The 23,585-nt window shown below is 48.6% G+C and overlaps 1 protein-coding gene across 1 annotated transcript in view; it reads left to right on the top strand.

Moving 5' to 3' along the window:
* The window catches only part of KCNK3 (potassium two pore domain channel subfamily K member 3), a 101,471-nt gene that overhangs the window by 627 nt on the left and 77,259 nt on the right, over window positions 1–23,585 (top strand). The window lies entirely within an intron of this gene.

Genomic DNA, 23,585 nt, shown 5'->3' with positions numbered 1-23,585 from the left:
GCCCCCTCCCAGCCCTGCCCAGCACCACCTGTCGCTGCCTGCCTGCCTGCCTGCCTTCCCACGGGTCCGCTGGACGTCGCCCCCCCCCAGCCTTGTCTCGAACTATCGCTTCTAGTTCCCCCCCCCAAAAAAAAGTGGGGTGGGGGTGGTTCCCTGTCGGGGCTCCGAGCGGAGTTGGCGAGTTGTTTGCACCCCTCCCCCAAAAACCCCAGAATACGAAACGCTCCGAGGCTGCGACCACTGGGCTCAGAGCAGGCTCTCCATCACCCCCCCCCCCATAGCTGGCGCTTCCTCGAGAGTTTGGAATCCAAGCCCCATCACCCCAGGGCCTTGCTACTGGGGATGATGGGAGACGTACCCCAGCAGAGCAGGAAAGCGCCACTTTTATGGGGGGGGGAGTAAGAAAAGGGGTGAAAGGCCCTGAGCCTCTCGGCTCTCTCCCCTGCCCCCCCCGTGCCCCATTGCTCTGGCGCCTTCTTTTCCCTTTGGCTGTTTCCCCCCCCCCCCCAAGCGCGCATCTCGGAAAATGGGGGCTCCGCCTGGCCTTCCGCGGCGAGGTGCGGGGAGGGCCGGCGGCCAAAGGCCCAGGCCAGGCGCCGGGAAAGGGGGAGACCAAAGGGGGGGGGCTCGGCAGCCCCTTCCCCCCTCCAGTTCGGGAGTTGCTGGTTCTCCTGGAGGATGAGGGTGAGGATGATGCGGAGCGGGCCCTTCTGCCGGATGTGCTTCTATGCATATTTTATGGGGTGGCGGCGATGGATTCTGGCTCCCCCCCCTTTTTTATGGTGCTAGAAGGGAAATGAACACTTGTGCGTGTGTGTGCCCGTGCATGCGTGTGGTTCGGGAAGGGGGGAGCCTCATGGAATGCAGCCCCCCGGGTCTGCCCGCTCCCAGACTTGCGCTCCCCAGCTGACATCGATCCTAAGGAGCCAACAACCGCCGCCGTGCCCTCCCCCCCCCCGTAGCGCTCTTAGGATCCTGCTCTCCAAGCGCCGTCGGTGACCGCCGCCGCCAACTTTGGGCAAGCCTCCTCGGGAGCCAGCGCCGCTCTCTTGCCACGCCAAGCGTGCTTTACGCCCGTGTCGAGCGTCCCGAGGGAGCGCGGCGGCGGCGGAGCGGAGCGGGGCGCGCAGGCTGCTCCGGCGGGGCTCCCCCAAGAGGCGCCTGGCGAGGCGGGGGGGGGGGAGATAGAGAGAGTTTCCCAACAGGTGAATCCAGCGGAGGCGGCTCTTCTGGCGTCTGGCTGGGTCTGCAATGCGTAGGATGCCGGCGAACGTGTTGCTGGAGCTCCTGGTCGGAAAGGCAGGCAGGCAGGCAGGCTGGCCGGCCGGTCGGGGTTTCCCTGGGGCGGAGAAGGGCATCTGGCTGGGGAGTGCTTGGCCCGTTAGGAGCGGCCAGGTTCTTCGCTGGTTCTGCCTTTAGGGCTCTTCTGACCCACCGCCATGGGGTCGGGTGGGGTGGGGAAGCAGCCAGGCTTCCTTAGGCAGCTGAGACAGGGTGTCGAGCACGCGGAGGGGCCCCCTTTATCCTGGGCAGAGGGGTTTTGCCCCAGGGCCACAGGTGGAGAGATTCGAACTCGGGCCTCTTGGGCCCAGAATTCCACCTCCCGCAGGGATTTACTAAGTTGGTCCCCCCCCTTTTTTTGTTTCCTGTTTCTTGTCTGTTTCCAAGCCCCCACCTCCCTGCATCTGTGCGAAGAACTGATGAATGTTGAATTCCCCCAAAGCTCATGAGCAAAAAGAGGCCTTCTGTGGAAGGAGGGGAAACGAACCTCATAAGCAGGGATCTCTTCCTTTTTAAAATGGCATCCCAGGATGGCTTTCTTGCATCCATACAGTCAAAGGAAGTCCACCCTAAATGCAAGCGCAGCCTCGAAACAACTCTGGACATGTGAGGCTCCTTGGTTCCTTTTTTTACTTTGGAGTAAACATGCACGGAACCTGATTAACACTGGCCGACAATCCCTCCCCACTTTCAGCTTTCTTAGTGGAGACCGAAAGAATAATTTTTTTTCCTTCGACACTTTGGAAACCAGGAAGCCATCCGCATCCCTGTTGAGCCACACATTAAGCCGGCTGCAAACAGAGCGTTTTTTAAGGACCAAAAAGTGGCCGTTGGGGGGGAAGGGAACTGGATGCTGTTTGACGCGCAGAGGAAGAGATCAGTTTAAGCTCCTAACTCTCGCGTGCAATCAGATTAATTCCTGATTTATGGGGCCGCTGCTATATAACGAGAGTGGAATCCTGGCCAGCAACCCTGGGAGGCCGGACGGCCTTGAAGCCGTTTGCAGCCCTTCCAAATGAATCTTCAAAACTCCAGCTTTTAAAAGCTCTTCTCTGCAGCCTCTCCCTTGTAAGACAGCGTTTGCTGCTTGTGGTTGGGCCTTGTTTTTAAAATATTCCCCTTGACTCTGGAATACTTGATTTTTAAGAACCCAAGGCAGCTTACATCATTAAGGGGCCATATAAAACAACCGTGAGGATACAAATGCTAAAAAGGATCAGGCACTACACTACAAAACATAAGCAACATCAAAACACTTTCAAAGCAGTAAGGTACATCAATTGATTTTTTTTTAAAAAAAACCACTCAGGCAATAACTCCCTGAAGAGAAAGGTCTTCTTTGCCTGTTTGCAGAAAGACAGCAAAGATGGGGACCAGAATGGCCTCCAGTGGGAGGGAGTTCCACAGTCTGGGAGCGGCCACTGAAAAAGCCCTCTCTTGTGTCCCCGCCAAAGTCCCATGTAGCCTGCTCAGCCCTCTTCAAAATGCGAGATTCCACCAAAAAAAAGAGGGACCAAACTACTCATAGAAACATTTTTTTAAAATATTAACAAGAAGGTTGGGCTTGGGAGCAGCACCAGGATAGCTCCTGTAAAGTTCCGACTGAAACTCAGTGCGGATTCAGTGCTCTACGCACATTAGAGCCCCCATTCATTTACCGGATGGATTAAGTTCGTTTCTCTCTTCCACCCCCTGAGCCTGACTTAACTTCAAGGGCTGTTGTGAAGATACTGTGGGGTGGTGGACAGCCACGTACGCTGCCTTGAGCTTTTTGGAGGAAACCTGGGATTTGAATAATTAGTTAACATATTATTCTTCCCTCTCCACCCCCACCCCCCCCCCCCAACCATGAAACACTGTTATGGAGTTTGGTGTTCCAGTGATGGAAACAGATGCTCTCGTTCGGGTTGGCAAATCCCTCCTGTCGAGCGTGTGACACCAATCATAAGTGATGGGGTTGTGTACACAGCTCTCCTCTGGATGTTTTCCAACTGAGGCATACGTTGGTTGCTCGGTTTATTATAATATTTGCCCGCTGCCAAAAGAGCTTCGGAAGGCCAAGGAGGAGAGTCACAGTGGCCGAACATTTATTGAGTAGATCCAAAGTCCAATCGTAAAGTCATTGGGTCCTGTATTTATAGCTTTAATGCTCTTTACCGGTGGTCTTTGACATCACCTGTTTTGTTGGTGCTTGGGGGGGGGCAGTTTGCGTCCTGTTACCCTGGCTCCAAACCCCCATCCGTGGTTTCTGGAAAGGTAGAATATCGGCTCTGTGCCAAACGTCAAACACAGGAGAGCCCGGCTTCCGTTCCTGACATCTCTGAAATAGATCAGGAACTTTGGAGATCAACTTTCAGCGGTCACAGGAGACCCTTGCTTGGACAAGTAACTTTTTTTTTTCTTGATCCACAATACTGACCTCTCTGGCTGGGGGTTCTGGGAATTCCACACCTAAAAATGAACCATTCCAAGCACTGCTGAATTCATTCCAAACAGTAGGCTGATCAATTGCTCTCTCTCTCTCTCTTCTCTCTCTAATACTGAGTAGGATGCTGGCCGCAGGGGTTTCCCCCCCTTTTACTGCTAGGTGAGGGAAGAGAAGGGTTGTACTGTTGTCAGCACATCCCTTATGAATAATTTCCTCAACAGAAGAGACACACAGCAGGGCCCCTGTGACATTCTCCTGCCGGTGGCCCGTTCTCCAGAATCACAGACTCGCTGGTTACCCTGGAGTTCATCTAGTCCACTCCTGCTCAGGGAGGGGAAGATTGTGTTTGGTTTTTGGACAACTGCAATATTTGGGGGGGCTCATCAAGGAGGAACAGGAAAGGCTCTTCCTTTCCAGCTGACAGTTGCAAAGGAGGCCATGTTGATCCTTGTTGCTGATGCTTCAAAATCTGGGCATGTAAATTGGTCCAGTCAGTTAATCCAGAAAAGCTGAGGGAGGCTGGATTTGCAACAAAATGTGAAGAGAGATGCAGAGAGAGAGAGAGGGAGGGAGGGAGAGAGAGATTAGGTGGGATTATTTATTGAGTTTGGGGGGGGGGAGCGAAGGAAGAGGTCAAAGCTAACAAACAAGCAGTGAGGACAGTACATGGCTGAGTCAAACCGAGAGCTTAACTTTCAAACAGAGAGAGAGAGCCTGGGAGGTTATGACCTCCCCCAGGGCTGATCCATATTTCACTTTTTCAACTCAAAAGTCAGAGGTACCTGTGCTTAGAGCCATTGCTCTCATTGTGAAGAGGGCACTTTCATTCACGCACCACGAGGCAATCCAGCACAGCAATGGAGAGAAAAGAAGCAGAGTTAATCCTTCTTTCTGGAGCCTCGTGGCGCAGTGGTTCAGCGGCTGTCCTGCAGCCAAAACTGTGCCCACGACCCGGGATTCAATCCCAGGCAGCCGGCTCAAGGTTTACTCAGCCTTCTCTCCTTCTGAGGTCGATAAATTGAGTACCCAGATTGCTGGGGGGGGGGTACTATGTGTAGCCTGCATAATAAACTTGTAAACCGCCCAGAGAGTGCTTGAAGTGCTATGGGGTGGTCTATAAGCAGCACACTTTGATTTTGCTTTTTTGCTTCTTTCCTGTCTTGGGATACCGGGGTCCAGCCGGATTTTCCAATGAAGCTGTATGTCTATGAGAGCGAGGGACCTCAGGTGGACCACCCCCAGATCAGATCCAACTGGCCCAGAGGCAGACATTTTGAGCTGGGTGTCCTGTAAAGTTGAACGGAAAGTAGGCCTAATTCTTGGAAGGAAAGAAAGAAAGAGAGAGAGAGAGAGAAAGAGAAAGAAAGAGAGAGAAAGAGAGAGAAAGAGAGAGAGAGAGAGAGAGAGAAAGAAAGAAAGAAAGAAAGAAAGAAAGAAAGAAAGAAAGAAAGAAAGAAAGAAAGAAAGAAAGACAGGAGGTCCGGCTGATGTCATCAACCCTTCATCCTTCACCAGGAAATAGATAATGGGCGCAAGGGGCCAGCGTTTGGCCTCCCTTCCTTTGGACAGTGGCCAAGCAGATGTTGGAGGTGGACTGCCTTGGGCCTATCCCTTCTGCCCCAGCAGCAGTGGGCCAGATGCCTCAACCTTATCAGGAACCCCGCAAGCAGAGCTGATCTTGGGAGAGCGAAACATCTGCTCTGGGATTTCATCTGAAATTTGTGGTGGCTTTCCAAGGGGATGGACCTCCTTGGCGGATAGGGTTCAGCACCTCGGAGAACTCCATTGAAGTTCGGACTGAAACCCAGGGCGGACCAGAGTCTTCCGAGGCTGTTTGTTTCTCTTGCATTTGGTGTTCATAGGAAGCTAATGGGATCTGGAAGTGGAGTCAGCCCATCATTTATCACGGACAGGTCCCTCCTCCTCCAATCCCCACCTCCATAACATTTGCAAAATGCCACTTAAAACAGCGTAATCATTTTTTGGGGGCCAAAGGTGCCCCCCTGAATGCCATGAGAAACCATCATGAATGGGAGGACCCTCAGTTCACCATCATGATGAGAGTCTTCCTTGCAGAAGTTCCCAGACTCAGCCTCCCTCATGTTCTGCAGTCATGAGAACTGTGGTGCAGGAAGGGACCTCTAAAGGTCATCTAGTCCAGCTCTCTGCCAAGGCAAAAAAAAAAACAACCAACAAAATCCTTCCTGACACATCCTGTTGCAAATGTCAAGGTTGAAATTCTGGATGAATAAACTGTTAAAATGATTACGTGTGGGGAGGGGGGGTTTACGAGAAATGTAACCCTGAACACGATCCTGTGCACAGAATGTACATTATCTCCGGCATCCCCACTCTGGCGCCTGGCCGTGACCACCCAGCGCCACTCTGCCGCCCACTCAGAATGACCCTTGGTTCGGCTGGTGGAGCCGGCGATGCTTATGTATCTCCCCCAAGAATTTCCTGATTCAATTCTTTGAGTGTTGAGGGAATCTCAAAGCGTCCAGCACTGGACATCAAACAACATCTCAGTGTCTGTTTTTGAGGGATGTGGTCCAGAACAGTGACCTGGACTGTCAAGGACGTTGGTGTCCCTCAATATGTCACGCAGATCTTCCTTGGTGTTCTGGGCCAGGAATGCTTGATGGGCTAGGAAGAGATTTCAGCATAGGCGCACGAGGATTTGTCAGGTTGCATCCTCCTTAGAATTTGCTTTGCATGCTTCTAGACCTCATGCACTGAAAGGCTCCAATTCCACCCAAACGAAGCTTCCACACTTCAGGGAGCATGCTGTGGACCAGTGGTCTCCAATCTTTTTTATAGGCTACATTCCACCCATCCTTCTCTTGAGGAACAAGATTCCCGCCATAAGAATGGCTAAACATCCACTTTCACCCAAGCAAGGAATTTCAGGTTTATAGGATTGGTGTTGTTTTTTAGGCGTTCAGTCATGTCCAGCTCTTCGTGACCCCATGGACCAGAGTGCGCCAGGCCCTCCTGTCTTCCACTGCCTCCCAGAGTTGGGTCAAATTCATGATGGTCGCTTTGATGATCCTGTCCAGCCATCTCGTCCTCTGTTGTCCCCTTCTCCTCTTGCCCTCACACTTTCCCAACATCAGGGTCTTTTCCAGGGAGTCCTCTCTTCTCATCAGATGGCCAAAGTATTGGAGCCTCAGCTTCAGGATCTGTCCTTCCAGTGAGCCCTCAGGGTTGATTTCCTTTAGAACTGATAGGTTTGTTCTCCTTGCAGTCCAGGGGACTCTCAAGAGCCTCCTCCAGCACCACAATTCAAAAGCATCAATTCTTTGGCAGTCAGCCTTCTTTATGGTCCAGCTCTCACTTCCATATATCGCTACTGGAAAAAACCATAGCTTTGACTAGGCGGACCTTTGTCAGCAAGGGGATGTCTCTGCTTTTTAAGATGCTGTCTATGTTTCTCACTGCTTTCTTCCCAAGAAGCAGGCTTCTTTTAATTTCGTGGCTGCTGTCACCCTCTGCAGTGAACACGGAGCCCAAGAAAGTAAAATAGGATAGCACTTTTCAAAACCTTGAAAGACAGTCATACAGAGGAGAGGCAGGGTCTGTTCTCAACAATCCCGGAGTGCAGGAAATGTAATAATAGGCTCAAGCTACAGAAAGCCAGACCTCGGCTGAAGATCAGGAAAAACATCCTAACTGTTAGAGCAGTATGATGATGGAACCGATGACATTGGGAGGTGGTGAGCGCTCCAAGGCTGGAGGCCCTCAAGAGAAAATGGGACAACTGTCTGATCTGCTTTGATTTAGATTCTTGCCTTGAGCAGGGGGTTGGACTTGATGGCCTCAGAGGCCCCCTTTCAACTCCATGATTCTCTTCTATGATTCCTTTACCATATTTATAATGTATGCATGGTTGGTGGAAAGTGGGAACAAGGGGTTAGGAGACACTCTAAATGTCCAGAGCTACTCTTAAGATGATGGCAATTCACAGATGGAGGATCCGTTGAGGGAAGATGAGCAGGAATTGATACAACACCTTTGCAGCAGGACATAGAGACTGAACTCTTAGTACCGCTTGTTAAAACCTTGTATTCTGCTTAGATTATTTCATACCACGTTCCGGTGATGGAGAACCAGCATTCTAGAACATAGTTTCATGACCTGTGCTGGCTAGTTAGGGTTCCTAGAAACTGAAGTCCAAAATATTGGATAATTCCTCATTCTTGTTCTAGAAACCCTGTGTATCAGCTGGTCTCCTTAGATCCTTGTATCCTACCCTTCTGCCAGGGAACAGCACACATTCACAAGGCGCTTCTAGGTCCAACATTTGGCTGTAGAATCTGCCTATGTGGATTTTCTCAAGTTCCTAGACCTTAGGACTATCAAGGTATGCTTGGAGGCCTGTGGACAGTGGTTGCTGAAATGAAAACTTTGGAGGGGAGGGTGATTTCTGGGTGGGTGTGTTTAGTTTCCACAGCTTTGCATGGCTTATCACGACCCTTCCTGCTCTATGAGGAGCAGATTAAATTTATGTGCAGTTAAGCGGCAGCTAATGCAAATGTCCTGTCTATTTCCGCAACTTCCAGAGGCTACAGAAACCCATTTCTTCTTGTTGTGGAATTTTGATCCCCCAGATGCAGCTTTAGAACAAACAAGCAAGCAAGATTTTCAATGCCGAGGACAGGCAGTTCTGTGCAACCGCACTGACGTAGAGGCCTCATGATATGAGTGAGGATTCAGGCTTCCTTTGAGAGACCCCCCCCTTGCTCTCTGCCAGCTCACCCCACCCAACCTCTTCTGTTTGAAAGATGCCAGAGGTAGCTCTGCAGGGAAAGTGTGTGTGTGTGGGGGGGCTGCCTGGGCCACCTGATTTCTCTCCTTGTTGCCAGTGATGTCTTTGGGCCGGTCGTGGTCATCACCTGCCCTCTGGGTGAGATTTGGCATTTCCCTGTTTTCGGGTCCGCTTTGAAATGGACATTACATTTGGGAACGGGCGTGCAACGCAAGAGCCACGACAACAGCCGAAGTGCTTGAGGAGCCTAAGCTTCAGCCTGTGAGTCATCCTTGAAACACAAGGTGCCTCGGGAGAAGTCCACAGCCTGTGCGCAGGAGTGGGAGAATGACATTTTGGATGGTCATTCCCACAGTCCTTAAGAGTTTGCAAAGGGAAGGCAAAATGAACTCCTGGAGTGCTCCGGGGTTTAGCTGAGCGGTGGTTCAAAGTGGACTTTAAGACTGGAAAAACAGGAATCCAGGCAGTCCCAAAAGGGACAGATGCACCCACTCTTAAGGGGCAGCAGCATCTGCAAAATATTTTGGGGGCAGGATTTCTGGTGGAGTAGGAAGGACCGTTACAAAGTGTGCAACAAGATGCTGGTATTGCACCCTTCAGAAACATTTATCCTAGGGCCAATTAACATTCGTTTTGAAATCCAAAACACAACCTTTCGGTATGGGTAGGTAGGAAAACTCAAAAACTACTATGAGACAATGACTTGACAGTATTGCTTTAAAATACAGTATATGGCCAGAATCCTATTTGCTTGCAAAAAAGGCAGTCAAAGAAGGGGCGGGAGCTATTTTGCAGGCGGTTCCTCATGTCTTTGCTCCTTCGTGGCTGCACACTGGGTGATACAAGGAGTTGTGCACTCAAGTGTACAACAGCTAGTTATGGGAAGCAAAAAACAAAACAAAACAAAACCCACAACCCTGCAAACACCTTAAGTGCACTGGGATATTGGTGTGTGAATTTTTCAAATACCTTAAAAGAGAAGAAATGTTGTAATCTGGCATCTGAAAGATACAAAGGAGGTCTGTGTCGGTGATGTAGTTCTGAATGCGGTCTTCTTTCTTGCCACCTGCTGGATAGCTCAATTGTTTAGAGAGGGGGAAATAAATCTTTATAAAGAAATCTGAATTCTAGCTGGGTCCAAAGAAGCTTACATTCAGGTATTGTTGAGAAGCTGAATGGAGCATTCACTACCAAAGCGAACTTGAATCAGCAGCCCCCCCAAAAAAAGTTTTTTGGCAGCCACACGTTGCCTCCCCCCCATGATGCACCCTGTCTGAGAAAGCAGGCCACTCTCCCTTGTTTTGCCTGACTAAGTGCTCCGATTCCCATCCTTATATTTATGATTTTACCACTGTTGTGACCAGGGCTGGCGTCAATGAACCATAGGATCTCTTCCAGTCCTGCCCGTTCTAAGATTATCCTTAATCTCCGAGATTAAGGTCACAGGGTGGAGATGTCTTTAGTGTCTGGGAAGGTCACTATGAGTGCAAGACCTCCTCAAGGTTCCTAACATGGATTTGAAGGTCAAAAGCAGCACCTAGAAAGCTGGGCACAAGGGTGAAGCCATAGCCAGGGTCGGTCTCTCGCCCACCTGGCAAGGTATGTTCCCAGGTGCCCATCCCAGTCTTGTCCCTCCCATGGCCCCACCACCTCTGCCCATGGGTGTCCTCCTCCATGCTGGCTGCGTGTCCAACAGCGGAAAGGAAGATAGTCGTTTGGTCCGGCCCAGCCTTTCACCGACGGACTACCATACCATCTCTGGCCTTCCAGGGCAGAAACAGGCCATCGGGCATCTGCTGTGCCAAGATGCCATGGTTTGAATCAACTTGCCAACATCCCGAGGACCCGTCGCTTAGCCAAAGCCCACCCCTTGTGGAGCCGTGAAACCTGATGGGAGGAACATCTTCTTGGGCCTCTCGAAAGGGGTAGACTCTTCTCTGGCTCTTCCTTCCAAATGGCTCAGGTGGTTTTTTTCCCCCCACTGGCCTCCCCTCCCAACTCCGGATCCGGTCAAGGCCGCCTCTCTTCTGACCCTTCGCCAGCTGCTACTGCCCTTCCCGGTTCCAGCAGCTGTTCTTTGTTGGCTGTCGGTCGTTGTTAACAGCGGCTGGGTTTTATGGCCAAGAGCTCTTTAATGGTTTCCTTGTAAGTCCCCTCCATGGGACCGGCTGCCTGACATAAATAAATAAATAGCTGCAATGTACTGTATTTGCGAAGGCTTTCACGGCCGGGATCTAAAGGTTGTTGTGGGTTTTTCGGGCTCTTTGGCCGTGTTCTGAAGGTTGTGCCCTTTGGGAAAACCGGGAGCATAACAACAGAAGGGAGTGAGAGCCAACGTCTGTCTCGGGGAGGGGGGGGGAGTCATCCATAGATCCCTTGGCGATCCAGAGGTTTGGTTCAGGCAGACCTTTGTGACAAGAGACCCATCAGGCTTGCCAGTGAAGCCCACGCTTGCTCTCCAGGGACCAATCACAAAAGCAAGCAAGCTAATTTGCAAGTTCATTCATGAGATGACAAGGAAGACTGAAGTGCAGCGATGGGGGGGGGGGATAGGATCACTCCCTAGCCGCACCCCCCTCCCCAAAGAGCACAAAGTGGGCAGGTGAGTGGCCGATCTACCTGAGCCAGAGGATAAAATTCCATCCTGAGATCCTGCCCTCCCCACAAGAACAGAGTTCTCTCTCTCACCACCCCACCCTCCTCAACCGGCATGTAAACCCCCTAGGCTGTGAGCACCTGTAATTGGGGGGGGGGGGAGAGAGAGCTTAGCACTGCTGGGGCTTGCTGGAGACAGAGGAGTGATGGACTTTAAAGCAACAGCCGTATCAACAGGGAGCAGCAAACACACAACCAAAATAAAACAAAACCTTGCTGAGCCGCCCAGGCCCCAGTGAGGAATGGGGGAAATGAAAAATAATCAGGCCCAGAGGGATGTCAGGAAGGGGCTGTTCTTTCTGGCTGTCCTGGTTGGGGGCAGGTGGGCGGGCGGGCGAGGGGGGGGGCACGCACGTTGCGCTGAGTGTTTCCGAACAACTGAGCTGGCTGTCATCGCAGTTGGCAACGGCAGACGTCCTTGGCAGAGGAAATGCACACTGCCGCTCCCAAAATTCATGCTCAGCCTTTGGAAGCGTCACTGGTTGGAACTACGGCTCCCAGACCCCCCCCTCCGCTGGCATTTGGGCAGGGGGACGGTGGGAGGTGAAGTCCTCCAAAATGACTTTTCCCCAGACTTTACTTAGGCTGCTGAGAAGCGGGGCGACTCTGGATGCAAACCCCAACACATTCATTGCCAAGCATCTGACGTTTTGTTGACCCATTGTGATTTATAGAAGAGCAGACTTACAGTCAACAGGTGATTCGCAGGGTCTGTTCCTTCACCGAGACAAGCAATATGATACTGGCCCTTATCATCATTATCATCATCATTCTCGTTTGATGCCGGTTTCAGCTCCAGTTTGCTTTCTCTTGTTCCAATCACATGCAAGTCAATTTAAGGAGATCTCTTGCAGGAAACGTCTTACACAGAGGTGGTAAACGGAGAGACTTGAGAGGAGTTGCAATCGGAAAATGAACAGATTTATTTCCATTAGAAAGGCTAACAAAAATAGAAATCAGTCTTCTAAGTGCCACGGTTTTTATTTCTGTCTTTGCTGTACAATGCACTACGCTGCAATACTCTCTAAAATGGGGCTAGATTGGCAGCCTGCATTTTATTTTCAAACAAGTCATGTGCATTGGATTTCCTGTCTCTGTCCCCCTTCTCTGTCCCCCTTCTCTGTCTCTCACTCATGTACACCTATCAGCCTCTGAATGGCAACAGATCGAGTTTCCACAGCCATCTGTTTCAATATTGACAAAAGGTTGCACCAATTAATGGCCTTGCGCCGTTCTAGGAAACGCATGGATAGCTCGTAATTACACCGCATCACAGGTTTGGTAGTCTTACAAAACGGTTCCACCTCCCCGCCTGGTACACAGGAATCCTGAGTGGCTCAGCTCCAGGAAAATTAAATTATCTTGAACATAAAGATGGGACGAGGGGAAACCTGGAGCGTAACGACAGAAGGGAGTGAGAGCCAACGTCTGTCTCGGGGGGGGGGGAGTCATCCATAGATCCCTTGGCGATCCAGAGGTTTGGTTCAGGCAGACTTTTGTGACAAGGGACCCAGCAGATTTGCCAGGGAAGCCCACACTTGCTGTCCAGGGAACAGTCACAAAAGGAAGGAAGCTAATTTGCAAATGCCAGGAGACGTGAAAAACGCCGGCCCTGACGGACCAACCTACGTTGGACCCATGCAGCAGTCTGGATGCCAACAGGCAGTGATTCTCCAACTTCACTGCCTGTTGTGGCCCAGCACCATCTAAATAAAACGCCAGGGAAGGGTGGTGGCGGTGAGGAAGCAAGGGAGGAACTGAACTTGATTTTTGTCAGTGTTCGCTAACAGTCTTCTCTGTGCTTTATTTATTTATTTATTTATTTATTTATTTATTTATTTATTTATTTATTCTATTTATACCCCCCCGTATCTGGTCATTTTGACCATTCTAGGCGGCTTGACCACTCTAGACGTGCAAAAGGGAGGGAATGGCATGGAAGTTACCTGAGATGGACATTCAGGCAGCTAATGGTTGTCGTGGGTTTTTCAGGCTCTTTGGCTGTGTTCTGAAGGTTGTTCTTCCTAAATTTTCACCCGTCTCTGTGGCCAGCATCTTCAGAGGACAGGAGTCAGAACCCTGCTCTGCTGCAGTTTGTTTGGGAGTTGAGTATTTATAGCTGTGGGATCTGCTTTTGTCCTTTTCAGGAGATGGGTGATTACGGTGATCAGCATGTTTTTGTTGTGGGTGTATTGTTGTGATAAGGAGGAGAGATTATCTTTCACTGTGATAGATGGGTGTCATTAGCTGGTCTTTTGTATGTGGTGATCACCGGTCCTTGTGGCAGCTCTTGATTCTTCTGCTTTTCTTTAGCAACATCATGAAAAAGCTGTTGTGATTGTTTTGATGGGTTGTTGGACAAAGCCTGATCCTTCTTTCCAAGCCTTTTGTCTCGTTAATTTCAGAGCTCTCATCTAGACTAAGCCTCTTTTTGCTTTCCTTGTTAATCTGTTTATTTAAGTCATAATCCGTCAATTGTGTGCTGCCTCTTAAGGTGTTTAGAGAGTGACACTTCTGCTCCATCACCACCCCTTTTAAGACACAGCATCCAATCTGGGCTGGGCAAAAGTCTCACTGGCACTTTCCAACTTCAGCCGCAGAACCCACGTGGTTGCGGCTCGGTGGAAATGTGGTGTTTCGTCTCCACGCATGGCATAGGGAGCCAGATTCTGATATTCCTCTCCCAATTCTTCTCCAATCCAATTTCATTTTTCCTTTTTATTCTTGCTATTCATTTGAGTCTGCCTGTGGTTCTTAGTGTAATTTTAGAAATCCTGTTATGAAACAGCAACGGCTCTATTGTCCCTCTTCTCCCCAAGAATATTTTTTTTTAAAAAACAAAACTGTCTTTTGATTTAAATTGCAGTCTTTGTCGCTTAATGAGCCTTCTCTGTATTCACTGAGTGGTCTTAATATTCAAACAACATGTATAAGTCATAGAGAGAAAAATCTGTGCACATACTAGCAAAGTTTGCATATTAAAGTAAATGTTAGAATAGATGATGCAAAGTTCCTTGGAGCTGTCTGTATGAAACGGCTTAGAAGGGTCGCAATGCCCCCCAAGTTTTATGTATTTCATATAGTTATGTTTAAAAAACAAACAAACAACAAGTTATGTCTGTTTGCAAGAGAGAGAGAGAGAAAAATCAAAGCTGGCTAGCACAAAAATCCCTGAACCGATTTGGGTGAAACTTGGCAAAAATAATCCTCTCTGAGGTTTCCACTCATTCACAAAATTTCATGCATATCTATGGGTGGGGTGTGCACACAAAAAAATTACCATCATCTTATTTTTTTTTCAGTGTAAACTGATGGGGCAGGTAGTGGGTTCAGATTTCCAAATTTCGATTGGAATCCATGGAATTTACTGAGGGGTCGATGCACAGAATCCCCAGTGATTCAATGGGCCTAACTTCAGTGAGATTTACTTCGCTAAGCAACAAAGTTCCATCACAGCTGATAGCAGACCTTGGAGAAGATGCTGTTGGGTTGCAATTCCCAGAATCTCTCCTGCATCGTGGCTCATGGATTCTGGAGTCATACTCCCCCCCCCCCGCAAAGCAAATGTTCTCAACTCCGGATAAAAGCCATCGCTAGACTTTGCCTCCTCTTTCTCCTCCATGAAGTCCTCTTATCTCTCTCCAAGCCTCAACTAGCATCTTGGTCGCCCGGTCTAGTGCCAGTGAGTTTCCCAGACTAATTCTGCACTTGTGTGAAGAAGATCTGAAAAGATGCAGGCGCCTCCCTTTGGTCCTCTAAAGGTTGGTTTGAGGATTCTGGATCTGCTTTGCATCTCTTAGGAGAGTGATGAAGTGGTTCGGGAAATAAATAATGGGATCCCTCTGTTGCTGCATGGCCATAATTGCGGGGTAACTGAGACTTTTACCCAGGGTACCAAGTTTAGAGGGTGCAAACATTTGCTGTGCAAAGGGCAACACCTCATCAGTCAGAGGCGACTTGATGGCGCAGAACATTAATCCCCAAACTTTGATATTATGCCTCTCATCAGGTTTCTGGAGGCGGGGAAATGATCCGTAGGCTTTGGGGAGTTTAGCTTGCCATTCTCATGAGAGAAGGAAGAGTTGCAAGGAGGCAAGAGGAGAAAAGCAGATGTTCATGGATGCTTTCTCTCTTGGGAATCTTAGACATTTTTGCAAATTAATTCTGTACGGAATGGTGCACGGGGTTGTCCATTTATCCTATGAGGCTGAGCCTGTTAGGTTACTCCTTCGGAATCCTAGCTGCCAGAATCCCCCCTCCCCGCCTCTGCCCCCGTGGCCGTAGCGGCTAGGAGCTTCGGGGGCTCCTTGTCCTGCAGCCGAGGTAGCCACACGCGGTCAAATCTGTGGTGAAGAACCACAAGGAACATATGGGCAGGCCGGCTTCACCCGGGAAGAGAGCCCGAGGTGAGGGTCTGGGATCGGAGAATAAACCAGTGTCTCCAGATGTTTGTCAAGAAGCTGCCACGGAGCTGAGCCCGGAGGCCCGACTCTCCAGATGGAGGCTTGCCCTTCGTGGCAGGAAATGTCGAAGCATCGCTCGGATCACCTCTTTAAAAACAACAAACCTTCAAGGAGCTCAGCTGTGGTTTGGTCCGAACGGTCACCTTACCTGACTGCAGGGTCACTCCGCGTAGCTTCACGGTTTGCGGTGAGAGGATGCAGCCCCCGGGGGTCCTCTGCAAGGTCACAGAGGATAAGAGAAGACTCCCAGCTATTGGCCAGGGCAAAGTTTTCAGGTGGGCGATGGCTGAGGCTTCCGAAACAAGGGGGCTCCCCATGGAAAACAAGCCTGCTGGATGGCTCAGGGGAGGTTGGGGGTTCGATTCCCCACTGGGCCTCCTTGACGGCGGCTGGACTCCCAGCAATTCCAGGATGGTCCTAACAAGGATTAGATTTTACTTTTCTTATTTATTCTGGTGTGGTTTTTTTTTTTTTTTTTTTTTTTTTTGCAGAACATCTACTGCTTGGAATTAATTAGTCACAAGTAACTGGTGGTTCGCCATGTCTATATTTTACTTATTTCTTTCAGTTTTAGGCTAGTTTTCTCCCAGTGAGGGTCTCCCACTCCCTGTTCTCTTAAGAGATAATTGCGTCCCATTTTAATTGCGGTTGCTTAATACGGAGTCACCCCCCTCCTTTTGCAGTGAATTATAACTTTTAAAAGTTACTATTCGAGTTTTCAGTGCCTGGTCTCATTTGATGGTGGAAGGAAGATGATCGCCGGGTTCAGGGGGTGGCTGTTGACGCGACAGAGAGGAGGTGGATTCGGAGAGAGAATGTTTCGTACCACCGATCAAGGCTTGACACATTTAGAGAGAGAGAAATTAAGCTACGAGGAACTGTTTTGGTAATCATTTTTGAGAAATGGAAAAGGAGAGAGGGGCACTTTAAAAAAAAAAATGCTGGTATAAAGGAAACAGATGACTCTTTTGGGTTTGTTTTTTTAGTGGTAACTGTAATCTTAAAAAAGTAATTTTCCAAGCTCTGGCTACAGAAAATGTTGTTGTGAAAGGCTATCAAGTCATCTCTGATCTGTGAAGACCTCATGAATGAGGGATCTCCAAAAGGTCCCTGTCCTCGGCTGCCCTGCTCGGCTCTTGTAAGCACGAGCTTGTGGCTTCCTTGTGGGAGTGAGTCCATCTCATGTTATTGGGTCTTCCTCTTTTCCTGCTGCCTCTCCCCAGCCTGATGGTCTTTTCCAGAGAATCCTGCCTTCTCAGGAGGTGGCCAAAGCAAGACAGTCTCCATCACTATGTACTGCTTGAGGATGATCGTCTCACCCTGCCTCATTGTAGAGCCACTGGCCCCTTCCAACCTTCCACTCCCTTTCTGTTACAACATCACAAGATCACCGTGTCTCAAAATCCAAACCTTCCGGAGCTGGAAAATATATCCTTTGAGAAGTTTCAACCTGAGATAAACAAACCTGGAAAAGTCCCAATTGTGGGACTGTTAGCACCGTCTTTGAGCTAATTCAGTCATAAATAAATCTATGATCTCCTCACCAATTTAGGAATCCGGCATTAGATATTGGTTGAAAAGTTGTGAGGGTTAGAAGTGGTGGGTTTCTCTTCCAGGGTTTGCACGTGGGTGCCAATGAAGTTTGGTGCATGTTTTGTTGGTTTGTCTCTGCTATTCTTTTAATTTATATACCACTTCATAGAATCATAGAATAGAATCATGAAGTTGGAAGGGTTGTAATAAGGCCATCGGGTCCAACCCGAATCAAAGCAGATCTGATGGAGGGTTGTCCAGTTTTGTCTTGAATGCTTCCAGCATTGGAGCGCTTACCACCTCCCGAGGTGATGGGTTCGATTGTTGTACTATCCTTACAGTTAGGATGCTTTTCCAGATATTCATCTGGCTTCCTGTAGCTTGAGCCCATTATTATGTGCCCTGAGAAGGGATCCTGCCCTTCCTCTGTATGACAGTCTTTCAAATATTTGAAAAGTGCTATCCTATCACCACTTAGTCCTCTTTTCTCAAGGCTAAACAGGCCCAGTTCTTTCCGTCTTTCCTCCTTATAGGGCTTGGTTTCCAGCCCCTTGATCCTCCTTGTCGCCCTCCTCTGAACTTGGTTTCAATTTGTCAGCATCCTTCTTGAAGTGTGGTGTCCAGAACTGGACACAAGACTCAAGGGAAGGCCTAACCAGTGCTGAATGGAGGGGGACCAGCACTTCGTGGGATTTGGAAACTAGACTTCTATTGATGCAGCCTAAAATAGCATCAGCCTTTTTTGTAGCCACATCACACTGTTGGCTCACATTTAGCTTGTAATCTACAACAATTCCAAGATCCTTCTCACTTGTAGTTTTGCTGAGCCAGCTTTCCTCCATCTTGTAACTGTGCCATTAGTTTCTCTTTCTGAGGTGTAGAACTTTGCACTTATCCCTGTTGAATTTCATTCTGTTGTTTTCGGCCCAGTGCCCCAGCCCATCCAGATCCTTCTGAATTTGGTTCTAGGGCATTAGCTAATCCACCGAATTTTGTGTCATCTGCAATTTTGATTAGTATTCCCTGCACCCCCTGATCCTGGTCACCTCACAAGCCCCGTTGGTGATTAGAGATATTTATTAGCATGGTGTTCCTGCCAGTTATCTATAGCGTGGGATTAATTTAGTCATCAATCACTGCTTACAGAATAAGGTTTCCTGGAAGGGGAGATGAATATCAACAGAGGTCTTCAAGGTCGTGGCCAGGTCAACAACTTGTGCCCAAATGCAGTCTCCGATTTGGGGCCATATGTAAATGTTTACATATTTATCACCTAGTCCTGCTCTTATGTCTGAGGACGTGGACCTTTCCACAAAAGTTCACCTTAAACATAGCAATTAGTCTTTAAGGCAACACAAGATCCTGGTCATTGGAAAGCCTTTAATCATCACCCTCAGTACGATTCTGGGGTGTATCCACCTGACAGTTGTTCTATCCAGCCCACACCTAGTTAGCTTGTTAATCAGAATATCGTGGGGCACCGTTAGGGCTGAAACACTACTCTGGGTGGTTTACAAAGAGATAAAACCAAGCTCTGCAAACAGTAAACACTAAAATATAGCACAGATAACATTAACATTGCATCCCCATTCACCACAGCACACGACGATACAACACTTTGCCCTACCTGGACGAGCAGAGTCTCATGATAATTACACACGCACTGGTAACATCCCGCATAGATTACTGCAATGCGCTCTACGTGGGGCTGCCTTTGAAGACGGTCCGGCGACTGCAACTGGTCCAGAATTGAGCTGTGCAACTGGTGAGTGGTGGGGCCACTAGGGAACACATCAAGCCGATTCTGTATAAGTTACATTGGCTACCAGTTGCTGCCTGGGCCCAATTCACAGTGCTTGTTTTGACCTATAAAGCCCTAAACGATTTGGGCCCTGGATCCCTGAAGGACCGCCTCCTTCCATATGAGCCTACCCGGCCGTTAAGATCTAGCCAGGGGGCCCTTTTGAAAGAGCCGTCCCTCAAGGAGGTAAGAGGGATGGCTTGTAGAGAAACGGCCTTTTCGGCAGCTGCCCCCAGACTATGGAATGCCCTCCCGACTGAAATTCGTCTGGCGCCGACGCTGATGACATTTCGGCGCCAGGTCAAAACCTTCCTGTTCCAGAAGGCTTTTAACTTAAATAATATCAACTGTGGGTCCTGGTGGCAATTTTTAAAGTACACATTTTAATTGTATTTTATTTGTTTTATCTTTTTTAAAAACTGTATTTAATACTTGTAAGCCACCCAGAGACCTTTGGGTAGTGTGGGCGGCATATAAGTTAAATGAATGGATGAATGAATGAATGAATGAATGAATGAACGAATGAATACATAAATGTTGGGGCAGAATGTGAACAGCCTCATAATCAGCGTTGGCTTGAATTCTAAGAATACTGGGGTTTGTGAGTCAGCGGTCTGGATGCATTCATGAATGACAGGTTGACTTGAACTGATCTGTAAGATGAATGATGTAAAATTTCCTCGAAAGTGCTCCTCCCAGAGAAAAATGGGTGGTGTTGGTTGGCTGGCATATATTGAACACAGGGAACATCAGACCCTGAGAGTTAGCGATGGTTGTTTATTCGCATGGCTTTAAAAAGCGGGGGCTCAAAGATCAATCCATGTGGGATAAGCCCATCTCTGGCTCTTATGCATCATGGTGGCAGCCTCAAAGACCGATGTCTCTCGACGTCCGTTCTGGAGGAGGAATGGCTGCCTAGAGTGGTCTGGTAGTCCAGATAGGTGGGGTACAAATCAAATAAATAAATAAAATAAATAAATAAATGGCGCACCCAGCCTGCTGGCGGGCTCCCCGAAGGTCTGCCCCTGTGGGAGCAGAGCACTGAGCTAGTGAACATTGGGTCCTGATCCAGACCTTTTGGTCTCCGCTTCTCTCTAGAAGCATGAAGCTGGTACTCCCCAAAGGGACGGTCTGCCTTGTGGCATCGTGAAGACATACACGTTTCCTTCAGCTGAAGTTTTTTTTGTGTGTGTGTGGGCCTCAGGCTATGTTTGCAGTTCTGAGCTGAATAAATATTCAGTGAAACTTGTTGATTTTCAAGATGCCCCGAGATTCTCTGCTCCTCTTCTCTGTTCTGAGCTTTCCATTCTGTTGCGTTTGGGGAGAAAACGAACGTCGATTCCGGTAGGGCTGCCGACGGATCGAAAGGAACCTGGATGGTGGGGCTCCTGCACCCCCGACAGCCACCTGGCTTGCAGAAATTAGCTGTGCAAAAGCCAGCTTTTTTTCCCGGCACAAAAAGAAGCATGCACCCTTGATGGATAGGAAGGCGCTGTTAAAGGGGAAAGGAAGTGGGGCCAGTGGGAAAAGTCAACAAAGAGGATGTCAGCATACCTTTTCCCGAGTTTAAGGTCAGAAACAGACATTATAAAGTACGCAGCCATAAGGGCTGACGCACACTGTTGCTGGAGAGAGATGATTCAGCTGGGCTTTCACGTTTGAGAAATAAGGCTTCCATTTTTTAAAAAAAGGTGTTAAATCTTGAAGGTCAATTGCAATACAAAGCACGCTGGTTTGGAAATTATGGGAAGTGGGCGCCTGTGCTATGGTCTGGTGCTTTCAATATTTATCTTCTTTTACTCCTAGACTCTTGATAAGAGCTGTTTCTACCTCTAGTTATCCCATGTTACCTAAACACCTGGCACGAGATACATGCACGGGGGCAGAAGCAGACTAATATCTGAGACCGTGTGCAAATGGACTTGAATGCACATTAGTGCTGGAGAGACATGACTGTAGCGGACTTCTATGTGTGAGATAGCAGCCTTCAACAGAATACAGTCCTGAGCTCCTGGAAGGCAAATCACAAAATAAACCAGGTTAATTTGCGAAATCCTAGAGGTGAGAGAAACTCCTGCTGTGACACTCACAAACAATCAGCCCAGAAAGATTTCCTTTTCTAATGAGGGTCTCTCTATATCTGTCTGTTTCTGCCCTGCCATTGTTGGCTTAGGGAATCATTCTCTAATCAAGTCCTTCAGCAAGAGTTCAGCCCGGCTAGCTGAAGACCTTCAGGAACTATCTAGTGAATGAAGGCGATAACCCTCTCTTCATTGGTTTGCTTCCTAGCCGTTAGTATTCGGAGATAGACTGCCCTTTGACATGGAGGTTCTGCTTTGTCATCGTGGCTGTTACGGCTCATGGAAATGAAACAGGTGCAGCTGGCGTGGAAAAATGCCTGTTGTGTTGCTGGGTAATTGCTGATCTCTTAGCTGCTGGGAACGTATTTTTGTTTGATTTTTCATGCTATATTTTTTTCTGTGCAAATTTCACTGATGGCGTTTTGTATTTGTCTGAACTAACAGTTGTGATTTTAGAAGAGGCAGTCGTGTTAGTCTGTGCTAGCAACTCAGGCAGACACAAAATAAAAATAAAGAAGACCAGGATCTTGTGGCGCCTTAAAGACTAACTGCTATGTTTTAATTTATTATTATTTATTTATTAGATATTTTAAGGTGAACTTTTGTGGAATGGTCCACGTCCTCAGACATAAGAGCAGGACTATGTGGTAAATATGTAAACATTTACGCATAGCCCCAAATCAGGGACTGCATTTGGGCACAAGTTGTTGAGCTGGCCATGACCTTTAAGACCCCTGTTGATATTCATCTTCCCTTCCAGGAAACCTTGTTCTCTAAGTGGTAACAGTGATTGATGGCTAAATTAATCCCAGGCTATAGATAACAGGCAGGAACAACATGCTAATAAGTATCTCTAATCACCAATGGGACTTGTGAGGTGGCACTGGTAAGTTATATAGCAGATACAATATTGTACATTTGATAGTGGCCTAAGAAATCTTGGCTTATATTGAGTCCATTGAGATGAGTATTAAACATATGTATATATTATATCTCAGCTGTTTCTTCCTGGATTCCTGCCTTGTAATTTTTCTTCTCCAGAATGACAACTTTCAGATCTTGTACAGAGTGTCCAAGTAAATTTGTGAGTTGCTTTGAGGATTTAGAGCCGTTCTCTTCATCTTGGTGTCCTCTTGACATGATTGGCTACAAGGAGGATAGGTACTGCAGTCTAATGGTCAGGAGAGCAAAGCAGACTATGGGGTGGCACCAAAATGCCTTGTAGATCCCTCCTGACCAGCTGCAGAGTAGCAAGCATTAGGGGCTGGGTAAGGGGCTGAGGTTTCCTGGAAAAGAAGGCGAACTGTGGCCCACCAGCGTTGCTGAGTTTTAGTCCCGGAGCCTCCGTTGAGGGTCTAGCATGTTAACTTCACCCAGAGAGGGTGAACAGAGTACATCCTTGCCATCACCAAGGAAGCCCAAACAGCTTCCAAATTTTGGAAACAGATTTTGGGGAATGAGATGTTTTGATCTGGGTCTTGAGTCCTGGGCAAGGAATTTGTTTGAGACACAAACCTGCCGGAGGAAGGGTGGGCAGATGGAGACAGAAGGACGCTGTCCCTCTCTCGCAGTTGCAGAGGGCAGTGCCAAGGGGCATGCCTGCCGGCTTAATTATAGCTCTACCTCCAGCCATGGCATGGCCCTGGGCATCCACATGGTATTGTTAACGCAGCGGATGGAGGGCACAAGCGGCTTTTCCTCCTCCTGCTGCTGTCGGTCACAGGCCGGATCCGTGGGCTTTGGGGACACCCAAATCCTGCCCGGTTTGCTAAGTTACAACAGAGGATTAGAGGCTGGTATGATCTCCAGAGCTTGCTGATGGATCTGGAGGCTGGTAGCACGCAAGTGTGTGTGTGTGTGTCCTGACCTGTCTGTCTTGGGTGTCCCTGCATGGCATAGCCCATCGCTTCTCTGAATTACTCAAGCCCCTTCGCCATGACAAGGCAGCAATCCATGAAGGCGAAGAAGCACTGTACAATATGGTAAACAAAAACAACACCAAAAAATCATTTGTCATCATTCTAGATCTGCAGAGCAGGAAGGGACCCTATGGATTGAGTCCAGCCCCTGTCAAGGAGGCCCAGTGGGGAAATGAACCCCCACAACCCCTGCTGCCAGACATCTAAGCCAGTGGGCTATCCAACATTCAAAAGTAGTAAGACACAACAATCCATCTAAAAATCCGACTCAGGCAACTGGACATTAAAGGCAAGCCTGCCTGAAGAGCTTTGCTTGATTGTGGAAGGACAACAAAGACTGGCTTCCAGTGGCAGGGAGTTCCAGAGTCTAAAGGTGCAGCCACCGAGAAGGCCGTCCTCTCCTGTGTTCCCACCAAACATGCACCTGTGAAGGTGGTGGGATTGAGAGAAAGGCCTCACCGTAATCCATCAGCAAACAGAACAGTTTCAGTTTGTTCAAGTCTTTGCAGGCTATCAGACTTAAGCAAACTGAGAAACTTTTCTGTATCCCAGACTCACTTTTACAAAAAAATATTAAATTCAATTTGTTCCACTGACGAATAAATCTGAATTTTGCTAAGTTCTTATAACAACCCAAATTGAATGAGCAGCTCAGC

The sequence above is a fragment of the Pogona vitticeps genome, chromosome 1 (genome assembly GCF_051106095.1).
Source record: "Pogona vitticeps strain Pit_001003342236 chromosome 1, PviZW2.1, whole genome shotgun sequence".
Classification (NCBI taxonomy): Eukaryota; Metazoa; Chordata; class Lepidosauria; order Squamata; family Agamidae; genus Pogona; species Pogona vitticeps.
The sequence above is the reverse complement of the archived record's forward strand: the minus strand, read 5'-3'. Positions and strand labels throughout refer to the sequence as shown.